The sequence below is a fragment of the Oreochromis niloticus genome, linkage group LG7, assembly GCF_001858045.2.
Source record: "Oreochromis niloticus isolate F11D_XX linkage group LG7, O_niloticus_UMD_NMBU, whole genome shotgun sequence".
In the NCBI taxonomy this organism is placed as follows: Eukaryota; Metazoa; Chordata; class Actinopteri; order Cichliformes; family Cichlidae; genus Oreochromis; species Oreochromis niloticus.
The window spans coordinates 61,486,027-61,502,535 of NC_031972.2; the positions used below are offsets into that span (position 1 = coordinate 61,486,027).

Genomic DNA, 16,509 nt, shown 5'->3' on the forward strand with positions numbered 1-16,509 from the left:
GACATTTATATATTTTTCTATCACACCTGTCTATCAAATTAGACCGTCTCAAATTTACGTTTCTCAAACACAAACCATTTCCATTTTGATTCCAGCTTCTCCAGCGTGATGACTGGCTTCTGCTCACACTACTCCTGACAGTAATCTCTTGCCTAGTAGGACAAAATCAAACATTTAACTGTCAGGACATCAGATGTCACAGTGGGTCACTGTGAGTAAACAACTCAATTTGAAATAAATAAATAAGTTTCACATTTCTGCCTACAAGAAAACAGGAACAACAGGGAAACAAAACCAAAAAAATAAACTACAAGTCCCTTTAATCGAATAAACTGAGGATTGGTCCAAATTCCAGAATGGGGTTCATTGACAGATTAGATTTAGGAAATGAGTCATCTACCTGCACACTGTTTTTGGATGCTCATGCTTTTTAGTGAACAAAAGAACAATATAATCAGTCACTTAAAACCAGCATAGCCACCACAAGAAACAAACCATACCAAAGCAACTGCTCTTACATTTCAGGACATAGGGCCTGTCGGATCACACACTGGTGTTTTTACGCTCTTACATAATGAATTTGTCTAATACAGCTGCGTGAGCAGGAGAGGAAAAAACACAGGATGGAGGTACAGGAGGTAGGAGTGTTGGACAGGAAATACCTAATTGATGCCCTAAGCTACTCATGACCTCTGCAAGAAACAATGGACCCGCCAGCCTTAAAGCAATAGCACTTTCCCTTCTTCCAGAGGTAAAGCTGACATTACAGTGATGTAGTTCATCCACTGAACATTTCACCGTATAAACCTTCTGCCTCACGTGTACAAGCAGATAACACAATGTTTCTATGTACCCTACAGGAGCTGACTTTTCATAGCAGTATTTCAACATGCAGAGAGAGAGACTGTGTGAAAATGGCATTTTAAACAAAATATGCCTTGAAAAGAAGGCGTTCTTATATACAATCATCCCAAATACGCCCAACAAAGTCGGTACTGTAGAAAAATCTAAACAAGCAAAAGCATATAGTTGTTGATGCTTATTTTGCCTCTCACTGGAGTGGGGGAGGTATAAGGTCCTCAAGCTCAGGTCCTCTACCAGAGGCCTGGGAGGCTGTTCCTATGACTGTGCTCCTCTGGACAGAAACCTCTGATCTTGTGCTTGGATTCTGCTGGGGCCTCCCCTTCAATTTGCTGGAATGTTCCTGGGACCACTTTGGAGTTTACCTTCCACATCTGCTCCATTTGCTCCTTCAACACTTGACACTCCCTTCTGTCTTATGTGACTGTCTGCTGGTATTGCTGTATCTATAACATCTAAGACCTTCTGCTCCTAGTCAAATACCGCTATGCCTGGTTGCTTAGTGCTTTTCTAACTAGAACTTGAAATCCCACAGAACCTTAGTTCTGTTGTTCTCAGCTGTCTCTCTTTCCTTGGGATTAGGGGACTTCAAATAAATGTGGCACCTATGTGGCACAGGAGTTCCTGTCTACTGTCCCAGCCACTTGTTTGTGCCTCTCAGTGTACACAGTCCCAGCTTGCATCTTACATCCTGAACTAGACCATCTCCAGGCCACTTTTGCACAGTCTGACTTGGGTGCAGTTCGCTGTGGTAGACTCCTGGCTCTATGGATCTGATGCATTGGGTCTGTGTTTTTGCTGCCATGATCAAAGCCTTAAAGTTTCATTCTGAACTGTCTAATCCTTGTCCTTGTTCTTTCTGTTGCTCATAGAGCCTCAGCATGCTAGACTTCAGGTGGAGGACTCGCACACTGTGAGAGGTTTTTGTGTATCGACATTCAGAGGCATCTATTTCTTACTGTGAGCCACGAAGAAATGGATACCCCAGATGGGTCTCTGATGACTGGCAGGACATATTCTGACCATTTAACTAGCTTTTCAGCACCTATCTTAACTTCTGTAGGTATTTAACTTAGACTACCCTCTTCACCATGGTTCTCATTGGCCTGTGGGATCTCTATATACAACTATTATATATATCCAGCATTCAAACAACTCCACCTCTTTAGTACTCATCACCTTCTCTCTCTTGGCCACCGTTCAGCCAGACCTATCCAGCCCAGATGACATTTGAATGAGATCCTTGTGAGGTGGATCAATAAGTTGATGTCTCAGCCACTTCTTGGGTACAGCTTGATCGTCCATGTACAGTAGGTGACTTATGATTACTCCATTCTTTAGGGGTTTTAAACTAATGCATAATAGCAGTGGGAGTAGTGAGTACAGGCGGTGCTCAGTTTTGTCTTTGTGATGTTTACTGATATATATGTATATAATTAAAGGATCCTGACCTCTCTCTGTACTACTTAAATGAGAGTTTTCACAAACTATCACAAGCTATTTTGCTTGCGATATAGCATTGCTTTTTATTGTAATTTTTGAGTAATGTTTCATGTTTTGGTTGTTATGACACAGTAATTTGGGATAACTAGACTATTAATTAGGTTCCTATTATTACTGTATATTTAAATAAAGCTTTCAACCCCAAACATTCTTTTGGGAAGACAATTAACAGCTGTTGTATCTTATTTTGAAAAACATTTCCAGGCCAAAATTTGACTAATAGAGTATATAAGAAGCACAGCAGGAATCATAGGCACATGCCCCCCTAAATATACGGCCAACAATAAAAAGAAGAAAAAAATCATCTGAATTTGCTGTAATTTTTTTTTTTTTATGCTGAAAATGTGGTTCAAAGGTTAATTGTTTTAATAATGTGCAGCTTTTGAAAGATTGATAAGAGATGGAAGACAGATATTAAGTCAACCCCATTGACTGGAACTGACAACTGCCTTATTTTTACATAATGACAAGATAACACACAGACTTATAAATCACATGTTAATAAATACACTGAGCATATGAGCCATCCAAGTGGCAGCACTTGCATCACAGCGGCAGTAAATAGGAACACCTATGCACAAAGAAATGAGTACTGCTATTAATAGCAGGACGTGAACAGTTACTCTGAGTCAAGAGCATCTCAATCAAGCATTCCTTAAGGAGTTGCTACAGAGCACTGATTACACAGGAGAGAGCCTCAGCCACAACTTCTGAATCAGAAATACGAGGCTGTGTTGCTAAGGGTGACTCTGCAAACCCCATCCTCAGAAGAAGCCACAGCCAGCAGTGGAAACTGGGTATGACAGAGAACGTATTTTGCAACTACCGGATGAAATTCAGCAGCGTACTGAGTCTTTCATGACTAAAGTTATCTCCTTTGGTTGTAGGAGTAATCGCAGCACAACTGTGAAAAAAAGGTTAATGAAAACATCTGGAAACACAATTCACTTTATGTGAGAGGTACTCCTACTGAGAAGTAGTCATAAAAATATTTCAGCTGTCAAACAAAACAAGTTGCTTTGCCAAGAAAGGATTTGCCTTTGAACACTATGAGGAAAAACTTTGGTCTGTATGAGCGTCTTGGAAAGGATCAATGTGGGCTTTGCACATACTGTGAGTACCAGTATTATGAGCAATGGGATAGTCACGCTAATTCAATTGTTATTGTGTCTCCTTTTAGGCTTCATAATGGGAATCTAATACTTCTGACATACAATTAGACAGATCTGACTGCCATAGAAACAATTTCACATTTATGAGAAATTCAGTCCAGAGTCCAGAAACGGTGTGAATTTTTTAAGTGTTATATTGGGCCGTTTATAATAACATAACCACAGGATAAAATGAAATAAGGTGGAATAATAAAGATGTTAAAGTTACAGTATACAAATTCCCTCTGCAGTGCTGCATAAATTTAACACAAGCCAGATGGCAGCAAGCAGATCACAGCTCACACTGTGGACCAGCAGCACATCCACAGCAGTCAGTGAGCTCAGTGTGCTCTTTTAAAAACACAGGACATCACTCCTGGCCATGCTGTCTAAATGAAGAACACTGCCAAGAACTTACACAAAGTCTGGGCAGACGAGTTTGGGCCACCGTACATGAGTTGTTGCACCATCACATGTCATCACATCCACAATGGGCATATTCACACAGTTTACTATAGTCTCATTTGTACAGCAAGTCCTGAACCTGAAAACTGATTTTCCAGTCTATTCAGAGTTCCTGCTTGGAGTCCAGCTAATTTGCATGTTAAACAGGAGCTCTCAAAATATTTGAATGCATGTGTCAAACAGGCTCAGACCAGGGGCAGAGAGGTTCCTTGTTACCACCCCTGTGTGGCAAGGAGAGAAGAGGTTCATGGGTCAATCAGACTGTCCCTCTTCAGCAAATGCTAATACGTTTGTAGCCCAGAACTACAAGAACAAAACCCTCCTGTGCACTCTGCAAACCAATTTACCGGTTTATACTAAACCAGTTTACATTCAGGTTTTAAAAAATATCCTTGATGGATGCATGTATGTTTCTACAGTCACTGGTTTGTCCACATATTTTAGAACAAGTATAAAATATGGATTTGCAAAGTTTAAGCAGCTTTGGACATGACCACAACAGTGTGGCATGTAGGATCCAGGTAACTCACTTTTCAGGATGTCAACTTTGTAACCAGACCTTTCTTCAGAGGTGAAAGGGCAGGTTATAAAAACATCATATCCTAAGCTTTGTACATCTCGCACAGCATTGTTCAAGCTAACATTCAAGAAACAAAAGATTGTGGCACAACTGCAAACCTACCAAGACAATGACATCCACCTACACAGAGCAGCAGTGGTAACCCTGGAGGAGCTGCAGAAATCCAAATCTCAGGCTGGAGAATCTGTCCTCGGGACAAACATTAGCCGTGTGCTCCACAAATCCAACTGGAAGCTATAAGAAATCCTGTTTGCAGTTTGCCACAAGCCATGTAGGGGACACAGCAAGCTCTGGTCAGATGAGACCAAAATTGAGCATTTTGCCATATGTTTAAATGACCCAGTCAAAGTCCAGACATGTCCTGTTCTAAATCCTATTAGCATGACTTGAAAATTGCTATTCAGCGACGCTCTCCATCTAATCTGACTGTAACTGCAGCCAAAATTGATTCGACAAAGTATTGACTCAGGGGGGCTAAATACAAATGCACATCATGCATCATTTTCCTTCCACTTCACAATTATATGTCACAGTGTGTTGGTGTATCACACAGAATCTCAATAATGCACATTTAAATAATCACCACTACTTATTCAAAGCAGAATACTCACACAAAACAACAATGTAGGAAAACTTTTCTGTACTAAATGTACTTTTCTACTATTTTGAATCGTTTTCTCAACAGTATGCACCAACAGTAGGCATTTGGATAGTGGAGGTTTAACCACAGGCACTGCAAGCTTGTTTTAATAAGACACAGCTTATTTGCCCACAGTTTGGGAAAAAAAAAAAAAACTAAGCATAACTGAGTAAAAGACTGGAGCAGAATTTACTGGGTTGACAATTTTAGCTCTGTAATCGCAAAAATCCTGGTCATTCTCTTCAACACGACAGCATGCTGATAGCTTGTCTGGGTTGAGCATTAGAAGTGTGATATATCTGGCTTTGTATATGTTTTCACTGCATGCTTGGCTGAAGAATCTCATTCAGCTACAAGAATGTGGAGAAAGCGTCAGCTATTCAACACAATAACTGGTTCATTGCCCTCAATCAGAACGGATCACTGCTTTTTCTTTCAAATAAAAGGAACTGAGATATTCATATTTTTATTTTGAACTTTCAGAAATCAGCAATACAACATGTTAAAAAAAAACTACAAGTGCAGAACAGCAGCAGGAGAAAAAAAACCCCTAAAAACTTATCGTCATTTCAAGTGTTTCTATAGTGTCCATGCTTCAGGTACAGGGTTAAGAGCTGACTGATGCAAATAAAGACAAGAAGGTTTATTAAATGTTCATTTCAGAAATGATAGTATGGCTTATTGGAGGTGTAAAATAAGTTATTTTACATTTAATTACATGAAAAAAAACCTATTATTTAATTATTTATTGTACCTTTCTATTACAGCCGTCACTGCAAAGACCCACAGTTTGACTGCTTTGACAAACTTTAATTTGATGGTTATAGTGGAACATGTTATTTTTTCTGTCATAACACGTAGCACTCAATTACACAAAAAAAACTTTACAAAGACAGAAAAGTATATAGACAAATGTCTCATTTTTACCTACCAGTCATACTGCTAACCATCCGAAAACACACAGACACCACAACTCACACAGTAATTTACACAATCCAGTCAAAGTTCATTAGGATACACAGTTCAGGAATTGACCTCACTACTTTAACTTAATTATTGTCAAAAAAAATAAAAGTTTGCTATGATATGATATATTCACCTCTTCAGAGAAACCTACTATAGCAATATTGGTACTAATATTTGATCATTTAAAAATCTAATACATCTGATACAAACGTGCAATTTTTTTTTCCCCCCAGGAACACAAAACACAGAGAAAATTTACCAAACATTTGTCATGTGTAGTTATGAGTCCCTGCTAAGATAATATGACAATGCAGTTTTAAAATACTGGTAACATGTGTGGATGAATCATTTACACTCTGGAAAAGTCAAATCCAATGAGCTGGTCATCGTGTTTGAGGTATATGAAAGTCAGAGTCATCACACAACATATTTTTGTTTATTTTTAAATAAAAAAAAATATTGATAACGACCTAAAATGATATATTGTTAATACTATTCTACACAGGCTCATAGGTGTGATTGCATAGTTAAAAAAAAAAAAGTAAAAAACAATTACACAAATAAATAAATACATTATAAAACTTTTTTTTAAATTACGCTGTTCTCTTCTTTTCTCTCCTCACGAACAACTAGGCTGCCTCCAGCACTGGTGCTATCTTTAGATCACTCTGTGCTGGAGCTCCTTCACCGTGCCAAAATCATGACCCTTCAACAACAGCAACATTTACAATGATATGCACGCTTCTGGCCTGACTTCTGATGTTAGGGGTTGAAAACAGGTCACTCTTCAAATGAAAATTGCTCCTTCGCCTGTGGGTTGTAATCAGAGACCCAGCCCACTGAAGTTTCAATCTACATACAACTGCAAGTATTAAGTAATGGAAAGTACCAAGAGGTACAAGAGAAGATGACCCAGAAAGAGAGAAATATATAATTTTATATTGTGTTCAAGGACTGATTGCAATCATTAGACAAATGAACAAAAGTTTTCCAAAACTTTCACTCTTTGTTGGTCTCCAGTTGGCCATTTCATGCTTGCTATTATTTCATAATCACACAAAATAGTTTTATCGTGACCTTTCTAACAGAGCAAGCGGGATGAAGAAGAGGCACAAATCAAACAACAGCACTAATGTATCTACCTAAGCCAATACGATGTGGTCTGCCAATGTGTATATCCTGCATGCAGCTCAAAATCCGTGACTCCACAGTACATGTGCACAAACTGTGCATTTGCTGGAAGAATAAACTGGATGCACAGTCTTTGCACTTCCTTATACAGCATTTACATGAGTACCACTATTTCTGTGATTGGTAGATTAGTCTGCTTCTGGACAGAAGCTTATAAGCTTAGTCTAAAATGAAAACGCTGTTCAGATCCACATGCTACACCAACTGAAATAGGCCTAGAGTACATCCACACATTTTATGTCCCTCTGGGATCTTTTAATCTATCATTAAAAGAGTTTTTGGCAGCAAAGACAAATCTTTTTTTCTCAGTAGCCACAGTTTGGCAAGTTAATACAGAGGAGCAAGTCTGACCACGAGCTTGAATTTTAACCATGTACTGGATTTTCTAGGTGTCTCCTTGCTTATTTGGATTTTATATCAAAAGCATATTTAAGCAGCCTACTAAGAGCATTAATAAAGTCTAACTGCATGACTGCAGAATTGTGGTTTACTCATTTTAATAAACATGTCTCTGATTAAGATTCTTCTAAAGAAATGGCTTGGTAATGGTTTCCATATAAAGGCATTGTTGGTTTTAAACAGCTGACATGTGACTGTATTTAAAAGCATTTATATGTAAATGTTTTGGAGTGATTTTCTATGGGATTGCATTCTTCCACCGATGAATTGAGCCAATTTGATTAATCATCTTCGCCAAATAACTCACACATGCATCATAGAGGAACAGGACGAGACTTATGAGTATAATGAATTCCCCACATATTTAGTAACAAATTCACTTATTGCTCATCTCCTCCTTATAGGGAGGTGATCTGCACAGGGAGGTGAAATATAATCGAGTTCAAAACAATATGCCACCACAAGAAAGTGTCGAAGGAAAGAAGGGAAGGAGACTCGTGTTTAAAGCATTCAGTGGCTGTAGTGAGGTCTCAATCCAAGTTGCATGAGGCTCTGTAGTTGCTCATAAAGTTGTTTTTAATTAGCACACTGGCATCAAGCATGAGAGCTTCTTCTGCCTTGTCAGAGAAGCTCTCTTGTGTACAGTTAATCACAACAGCTTCAAAGCTAGTAATAAATTACTCTTTCAGGATCTTTTTGATTGTAACAACAAGCATTTAGAACAGCGAGGAGACGATTCCCTGAAGTTATGCCAATAAAGGTAACAGAACAGTAAATGTTTCCTTTTTCTCTTAAAGAATAAGAATGATTCAACTCGAACTGAGTAATCTACATTTCCTTTACTATGTATTACAGTCCACATAAGATGTTGTGCTGCGTGTATAATATATTAAACATGATAAATGTAAAAGAATTAGCAACAAGTGCTGGTTTGAATGTTTACTCTTGTGCACTCTGATGGAAAGGTTTGTGATTTGTGGCTGGGCTGACTGTAAGATGGGATGTTTCTATCAAGAAAGCAAAGGTTGCTTTTATTCAGTTTCAGCTTAGTTTAATTTTATTTATATTTTTCTTAATTCACCTTAAGGCCTTTGAAGTTTTGCATTCTCTAGACAAACTGTAGCCTTGTGTTAGACTAGTGACTTGTCCTGTGTGTACACCACCTCTCTGCTTCATATTGTAAGGTAAAGAGCCCACAATAATACAGAGACCAGCTGCAGTCTCTCCAATGATCCTTAGTTGGTTAAGCAGCTAATAAAATAGGTGGATGGATTGAGGGGAACCACGAAGTGAATACTGTGGTGTAAAGGGGCATGTAGGGAACTTTGATGTCAAAGATTACTGGTTTGGTAAAACACTTGCTACTGTAGCTGTCTGTGGGTGGCTTACCACCCACAGACAAACTTTAATTTGACGGTTATAGTGGAACATGTTATTTTTTCTGTCATAACACGTAGCACTCAATTACACAAAAAAACTTTACAAAGACAGAAAAGTATATAGACAAATGTCTCTCGTTTTTACCTACCACAGAATGCAGAACAGTCATACTGCTAACCATCCAAAAACACACAGACACCACAACTCACACAGTAATTTACACAATCCAGTCAAAGTTCATTAGGATACACAGTTCAGGAATTGATCTCACTACTTTAACCTAATTATTGTCAATTAAAAAAAACAAAAAAACAATTTGCTATGATATGAAATATTTGCCTCGTCACCTCTTCAGAGAAACCTACTATATTTTCATCTCAAAGAATCTGTTTACTGGGGAAACGCTGCTCCAAAAGAGCCCCAGAGAGGCTGATTTAAAAGAGAATAGCTGATGCCGGCTTCTAGCATAACCTTTCAAAAACAAAATTTTCATAACTGTGCGAGTGCACATAGCAGCAGAATTACCAGTCAAATCATCCTAATGTACCTGGTCTTGCACACTTAGTTTGATGCAAAAGAGAATCTATACCCAGCTGACTGAAAAGCAGGTACATCATGGTAGAGCTTAGTCAGAACCAAAGCACCCATTTGGGCAAAGGCAGAGCATGCAAACTCCACAAAGAAGTGCCCCGGTTGATCTGCAGGTTGAAATCCAGAACCCTCTTGATGCAAATAACAGTGCTAACCACTGCATCACTGTGCAGCCCTAAAGCGAAGTTAATGTAATATTGTAACAGTAGAGACTTCTGTACTCCTGTCCAGTTTAATAAAGCAGAACATAACTTAGATTGAATCAACTGCCATATTTTATTCACTTAACTTCAACTACTGAAATGTTTAAAGCGGAGATAGATAATGATCAAAGTACTTCTTGTAACCCGTGGAGCTCTCACTCACACATCATGGTCAAAACAGCCTAAACTCTAAAGCAACTAATGACGAATAAAATCAACAGCATCACATCAAACATAGACATATACTGTAACTGCAGTAGTGCGATTCCCTTATGAAATGTCATAAGTGAATCTCATTATAAAAGATATGGTTTATAACTACAAGAATTTATGTGTTTCAATGTGGGAAAAATGTTTTTATGTGCAACCAGATGGATTCTGGCTTTCTCCTCTTGACTTTAAAAAAAATCATGAAGCCGCACGATATCTTCAGTACACCAATAAAAAAATGACCCAAAAAAAGTACAAACATAATACGTAATATGATATCAGTGTCTAAGCAGTACCAAAATGTGTTTGTTATTATGCTCTGCTATTTATTTAGTTGCATGAGGAAAAGCTACATTTAATTATTTGATAGCTTGCAAATAATATTTTAATAAAAAGTGTTTACGGGTTACTATGAGGCAGTCATTTTAGATAGCAACCATTATAGACAGCCTGTGTCCTAGAGATCAGATGAAAAAAGTTCCCACATATCCGCCCATCAACACAGACAAAGGCAAACAATGGAGGCTACAGCTAAACAGGCCACCAGGAAAGGAAGTCCTCCAAGCTAAAGACAACAAGTCTGTTGTTTCAAATTCCACTCAGAACTGCAACAAAACTGCAGAGCAGACAGTATCAGTCGAGACCACACTGAACCAAGAATATTAAATGTAAGCCATAGACTGAGTTAAGGGTACTGAAATTCAACAGTTATACAAGATAAAGCACGAACTAAGCAAGGAGGTCTGATTGTGTGTTGTCAGTAGCATCTTTAGTCTTTTTTACATTGTTATCGATCTGTTCTTCAATAGTGAGGCAGTTTGGCAATGATGCACACAGTAAAAGAGCTCCATGCTGTACACATTTGGAAACAATGTTCTCCCCCAGAAAATTAATATGAAACACGATGTACTATAGTGCCGATCACACAAGTTCAGGCATAAAGTTTTGGTGAGAGAAATCTGTTTCACCTTCACCCCGAGCAGACAGGATTCTGACTTGGAAATAAAAGGTGACTGTAAAGTCAAAATATAGGCGTAGACTGTGCTGCTGGCTATGTACATGCAGCTGAGACTTAGATATCTGATCTGCATCTCATAAATGCATGCCTTGAGTAGGCCATAAATATAAAAGTCTAAAATAAAGAACATAGCGCAGGCTTCCCTGACGCAACTTGCAAAGTCAGAGTGAGTCATTGCACATGGTGCACAGCAGCAAGGAACCAGTTATCTCTCACAAAGACGAAGGCCGCTGTGCTCTTCCTGTTGCTGATTGGCCTGGAGGGATGTGATTAAAGTAGCAGAAAAGGGGGGGGGGGGGCGATACAAGAGAGAGCTAAATGTTGACATAGCAGCACAGCTCACCCATTGTGAGTCCTCGCAGAATGAAATCTGCCCAGTACGGACAGTCGTGCCTACTCGTCCCAGTGAATAGGAACATTCACGAAAGGACAGAACAGAGAACCGAACTCTGCGGCGGCTGCGTGGGACAGCGAAAGCTGAGGAAGTAAACATAGTTGAGAGGCTCACATTGCCACTTTTGTTTGTCACCACAGAGAATCAGTCAGTGTGGCCCAGGGGAAAACCTCTTCACAATGGCCATAACTGTTACTGAATTAAAATACAGTAGCCTTAGAGAAAGTTAACTATTGCCAGCAACCTTACTGTATCTGTGGCAGCTGAGTGTGCAAAGATTTTATTTATTTATTTATTTATTTATTTATTTATTTTGCTGGCCCATGGATATGTCAAGTACTTATGATAAAAATCTTCCATTAATTTTATTATATCTAATCCAAGGCAGGCCATTTCTGTTCTGATGATAGATTTCTTTGGTTAAAGAACAGCCACAGAGAAAAAGCACCCTCCAGAGCTGCTGAAAATAATCCACCACAAAAATGAAAATTCAGAACAAAATGGAAATGTTACTTCCCAGCAGCAGGTCAGTGGTGGGGCACTGACCTCATAGCATGAGAGAAGGAGGAATGTGAGGTCAGACAGAGACCTCTCACTCCCCTCTCATACACAGGAATAAATATGGTGTGCCATCCATGTTTGGAAACATGAGATTAAAATAGAAAAAAAAAAGGCACTGCTGTTTTGACACGGCTCCTTTTGACCTTTGACCCCTCTGTGTCTAAACTTTGGTGGTAGGTTTCTTTAACAATGTGCCTACTGTGAATTTAACAATTTTCTGTGGGAAGGGAAAAATATTTGATTTTAAGGAAAGCATGTGATCCAAAACTTTTTGCAGAGAATTTAACTAGACTCAGTATTCTCGTCATTACTTATGTCATTTATATACTCTTACATGGTAATGAACTGATGCTTATAATACACATGGAGGCAGTTTAAGGTGATGAGGTGAGTGTATGTGCAAATATTCCCTGTGAGTCAAAGGGTCGGGCTTCAGACTGATCTAAACACCCAGTTGTCTGACAGTTTGGGTTTTTTTTGGGGGGGGGGTTCTACTCTAAGCTCTAAGTGATGTCGGTAAGATCCTTCATAGGGTCATCTCAGGCACACAGCTCTGGCCAGGGGAACCCAAATGGTGTAGAAGTTTTTTGTTTGTGGCCAGTCAGATAAGTTGGCTTTAATGGAGGGTGGCCTTAAAGACGGGCAGGAAAAACAGCTATTTCAAGGCTCGGAATTAGGGCTGTACGATTAATCGTTAAAAAAATCGCGATCTCGATTCATACTTATGTGCGATCTCATTTCCAAATGACAACGATTTAAAAAAAAAAACGATTGTACCGCATTTTGATCCAGGACGTAATCTGCATGAAAACAAGCGCTCACTCTTCCTGCTCAACAAATGACAAGGGCGGAGCCTTATACCACCTGATACAGAAGCTGTGCCATGATGCTCAAATTGGCAGGAAAAAACAACGGAGAACACGTCAGGGATGACGAGAAAGTGACAGGAGAAAATTCGTCCCGGTCAACCACCCAAACATCAATAACGGGAACCTTATACAGCGCTTCCCTATACACGTCGAACTCCCGCAGGCACAAAGAAATTACAGAGGCTATCACTTATCACCTGACCAAAGATATATCAACACTGTGCAAAACGAGGGATTTAGGAAAATGATCAACACCCTAGACAAACGCTACACAGTGCCATCCTGCAACTATTTTTCTATTGTTGCACTACCTGCTCTATACACGCAGTGTCCAGCAACGGTGGAGACAGAATTTCAAGCAGTACAACATTTTGCGGCAACCACAAAATGTGAGGCATTTATTGTTTTTATGTTTATTTATTGTTTTTATGTTCAGTTTCAACTGTTACGAAGTTGATGTGCAGTTAATAAGTGCAATAAATATTTATATTGGAAAAGAAAATCGTGAGAGAATCGTGATCTCAATTCTAAGCAAAAAAATCGTGATTCTCATTTTATGCAAAATCGTGCAGCCCTACTCGGAATACAATAAATTATGATTATTTCATGCTTAGGTACTCTACCCATAGTCAGCCCTACACTAAATTATATATCTGCGAATGGGATACACAAAAACATCATTCACATCCTCATTTTCAGTCATGACACTGCTTCACAGGACACAGACAAAACAGTCATTGCCTGCATGGAAACATGTGGATGGAAATAAAGCTTCAGATACTCCACTGTGATCAGATCTAAAATGAGATCTGCAGCATCCTTAGGCGAAAAAGATGGGGTGATACTTATTAGGCTCATCAGAATGTCTGTTACTAAACACGCCCTGTGTACAATGGTGAAAAGAAGGGACAATCAGTGAGGAACTCCAATGATGAGCCTATTGTTGAATGGAAGTATGCTGTGTCATAGCAGCCTCCCATTCAGCTGTTGCAAAGGACCCAGAATATATATTTGATTCTTCAAATTCCTTCAGACTTACACGATCGACTTATAATATAACCAAAATGTTTCTGCTCAGGCAGCAAAATGCTTCACTTAAACCAAAGACAGTGAAATTTACTTAAATTTAAAAAGCCTTTAAAATGGACAGAGGCTAATACATATAAAGAGAGAGAACAGAGCAGCAGGATGAAAAGTTGAGAAGTGATCAAACATGAGACAGCGTCACATTCAAATCTTGCCAAGTCCCTGCCAGAAATGAACACGGCTATAAAATAGCATTCATGGGAATAATACAGTCATTAAAGGTAATTCACTGGGATAGTGAAACCACTAAATTCTCTACAGACGCACTATAATAACGTACAGTCCAGCAATAGTAAGAAAATATTCCCACAGTAGTTTGAAAAAGGGTCACTGCAAATTGGCTGCCGCACTCCTGTTCGCTTACTTATCACATCACGTCGTACTGTTTCATTTTAAAGAGAGTAGAAAGCTCAAAAGGCAGCGTGGCGCTGTACTGGGACGGGCGAATACACCGTGAAGGTGGCCGGCGCTCACAGAGCGGCCTAAACACCGACAAGTTTAAAAATAATGATAACAATAATAAAAGCATGTAGGCAAACGGTTTCTTACCTGGTCAATGTCCAACTCTGAAGTTTCTCTGCAGCTGGAAGCTGTCAGACGGCAAATGACTGCCACGCAACTTCAGCTGAGCAGCTTTGGCCAAACTTTCCAGCCGGACCGCGTTTGTAGTCCCACTTCTGTCCTGCCAAAAAGTGTCTGGGACAGCACCCTTTCCAAAAATCGGACGTGTCTCCCTGACAGCTGTCTTTACCCGCTATATTTTATGATGGATTGAGGACTGAGCTATCTGGTTGGACGAGGAGGAAATGAAGTTTGAGGAAGGAGGAGGGGCTCGCTCACTGGCTCCGACTGGAGCGTCGGAGACTCGGACCTTTATGAGAGTTACAGAGGCTTGGAAGCCCATAAAAAACATGTTTGATTTATTAAGATGTGACTCAGGGGTGTGATTATTTATAAAAGTTTGGCAGTTATAATAACGCGAGTTTTGACAGATGACCAGAGAGAGTAAATTAAAGTATTTTTCCTAATAATTAAAAAGCAAGTGGTGTTTCTGATACAGATATATATTTCATGAGCCAATACAGCAGCAAAACGGGAATTTATGTCCTTGCAATGTTCGTATGTCCAAATCACAAACGTACAATGTGTTCATTAAGCTGCCAGGCTTTCCTTTAACTGCTGTGTGTGTATTTGAAAAGATTGCATAGAGCAAGTATGGAGAGGACAGAGTGAGATGTCGGAGCTAATATTGTGCCCAAAAATGTTCCTTTGGAAACATGATGAAACTGTATTGACAAAGTGAGCATAAACACAGTAATTTTGTAGGAGTATTATACAGCAAAGGAATGGATGGGGAATTTTAATATTTGGAAATAACTGAGCCTTTACTGGACTCATCGTTTTATTTACACTGAAGTTAGGATGAGAATAAAATTGCTCACTGGTAAAGTAAACATGGCAGCATTCATGCACATCATCTAAAATTTCCAAGCATGAAAACCCAAATTTCCACAAATGCATGTGCAACAAAGCCTGTCATGAATGCAGTAGCCCCACAGTTATTACAGTCATAAGTAGCCATAAGGTGCATTGAGTTCATCTTGATTTAACCTCCTAAAACACAAACTCTTTCATGGCATGCATTTTTAATTTCTCTTTGCTATTTGGCTTTATAATGTTCGATAGAACACTATAAAGTAAAGATGTGCAAAACTCTTTATTTGGTGTCTGAACACAGCACCATTTTTCCTGAGTACAAAAACAAAATGAGAAACAACAATTGTGTCCCTTTGAACAATATGGCTCATTTGAAAGCCATTTGAAAGAGCAGAATTTAGTATTGTGGTCTAGATAACCCAAAATGTGTTGTCCCCATATGTGGACGCCGGGTCCTAGGAGGTTAAAGCATCCTATCTGGGCACCCACTGTAACTTTTGGGTGGCTTTAATAATTTAATCCACATGTCAGATGTCAGTGTTGGTAGTTAAACTTGAACTCATCACTCACCATGAATGTCTCTTAGATTCTCCTGCGGTCACGATGCTGCTGCTATTAAACCGTGTTACTGGGAGAAATTTAAAAGGCATGATCATTAGACTGCACATTCTGGTCCCCCTGATGGATGGCATCCACATGAAGCAGAGTTTATGTGTTTAAACTTGTGTAATGGTAGCACACTTAAAAGCTCTTCAGTGTGCTACTCTCTCCCATCAGTGTTTCTGAGTCAAATAAAACTACAAGGTTAAGGCTGAAAATCTATATTTTATGCAAATCTATTTGCAAGAAAAGAGTTTGGGGAAAAGGTTGACACCAACATCATTTTGTATTTAAATAGAAACATAAAACTGGAGGTTGCTTCAATGAGCTTTAGATAATATGGAGGGAGCTCCTAGCAAAAGTTATTGGGTTATCTGTACTTCCCAAGCTTACAATTTAAGAAA

At 39.1% G+C, this 16,509-nt stretch overlaps 1 protein-coding gene across 2 annotated transcripts in view; it reads right to left on the minus strand.

Moving 5' to 3' along the window:
* tspan9a (tetraspanin 9a) overlaps positions 1-14,914 on the minus strand; it is a 165,301-nt gene extending 150,387 nt beyond the window's left edge. For both annotated transcript variants that reach the window (XM_019361916.2, XM_003447062.5), the window contains exon 1: positions 14,618-14,914. The gene's annotated coding sequence lies outside the window, so the exon portion shown is untranslated. The remainder of the gene's footprint in view (positions 1-14,617) is intronic.
* Positions 14,915-16,509: the final 1,595 nt, after the last annotated feature.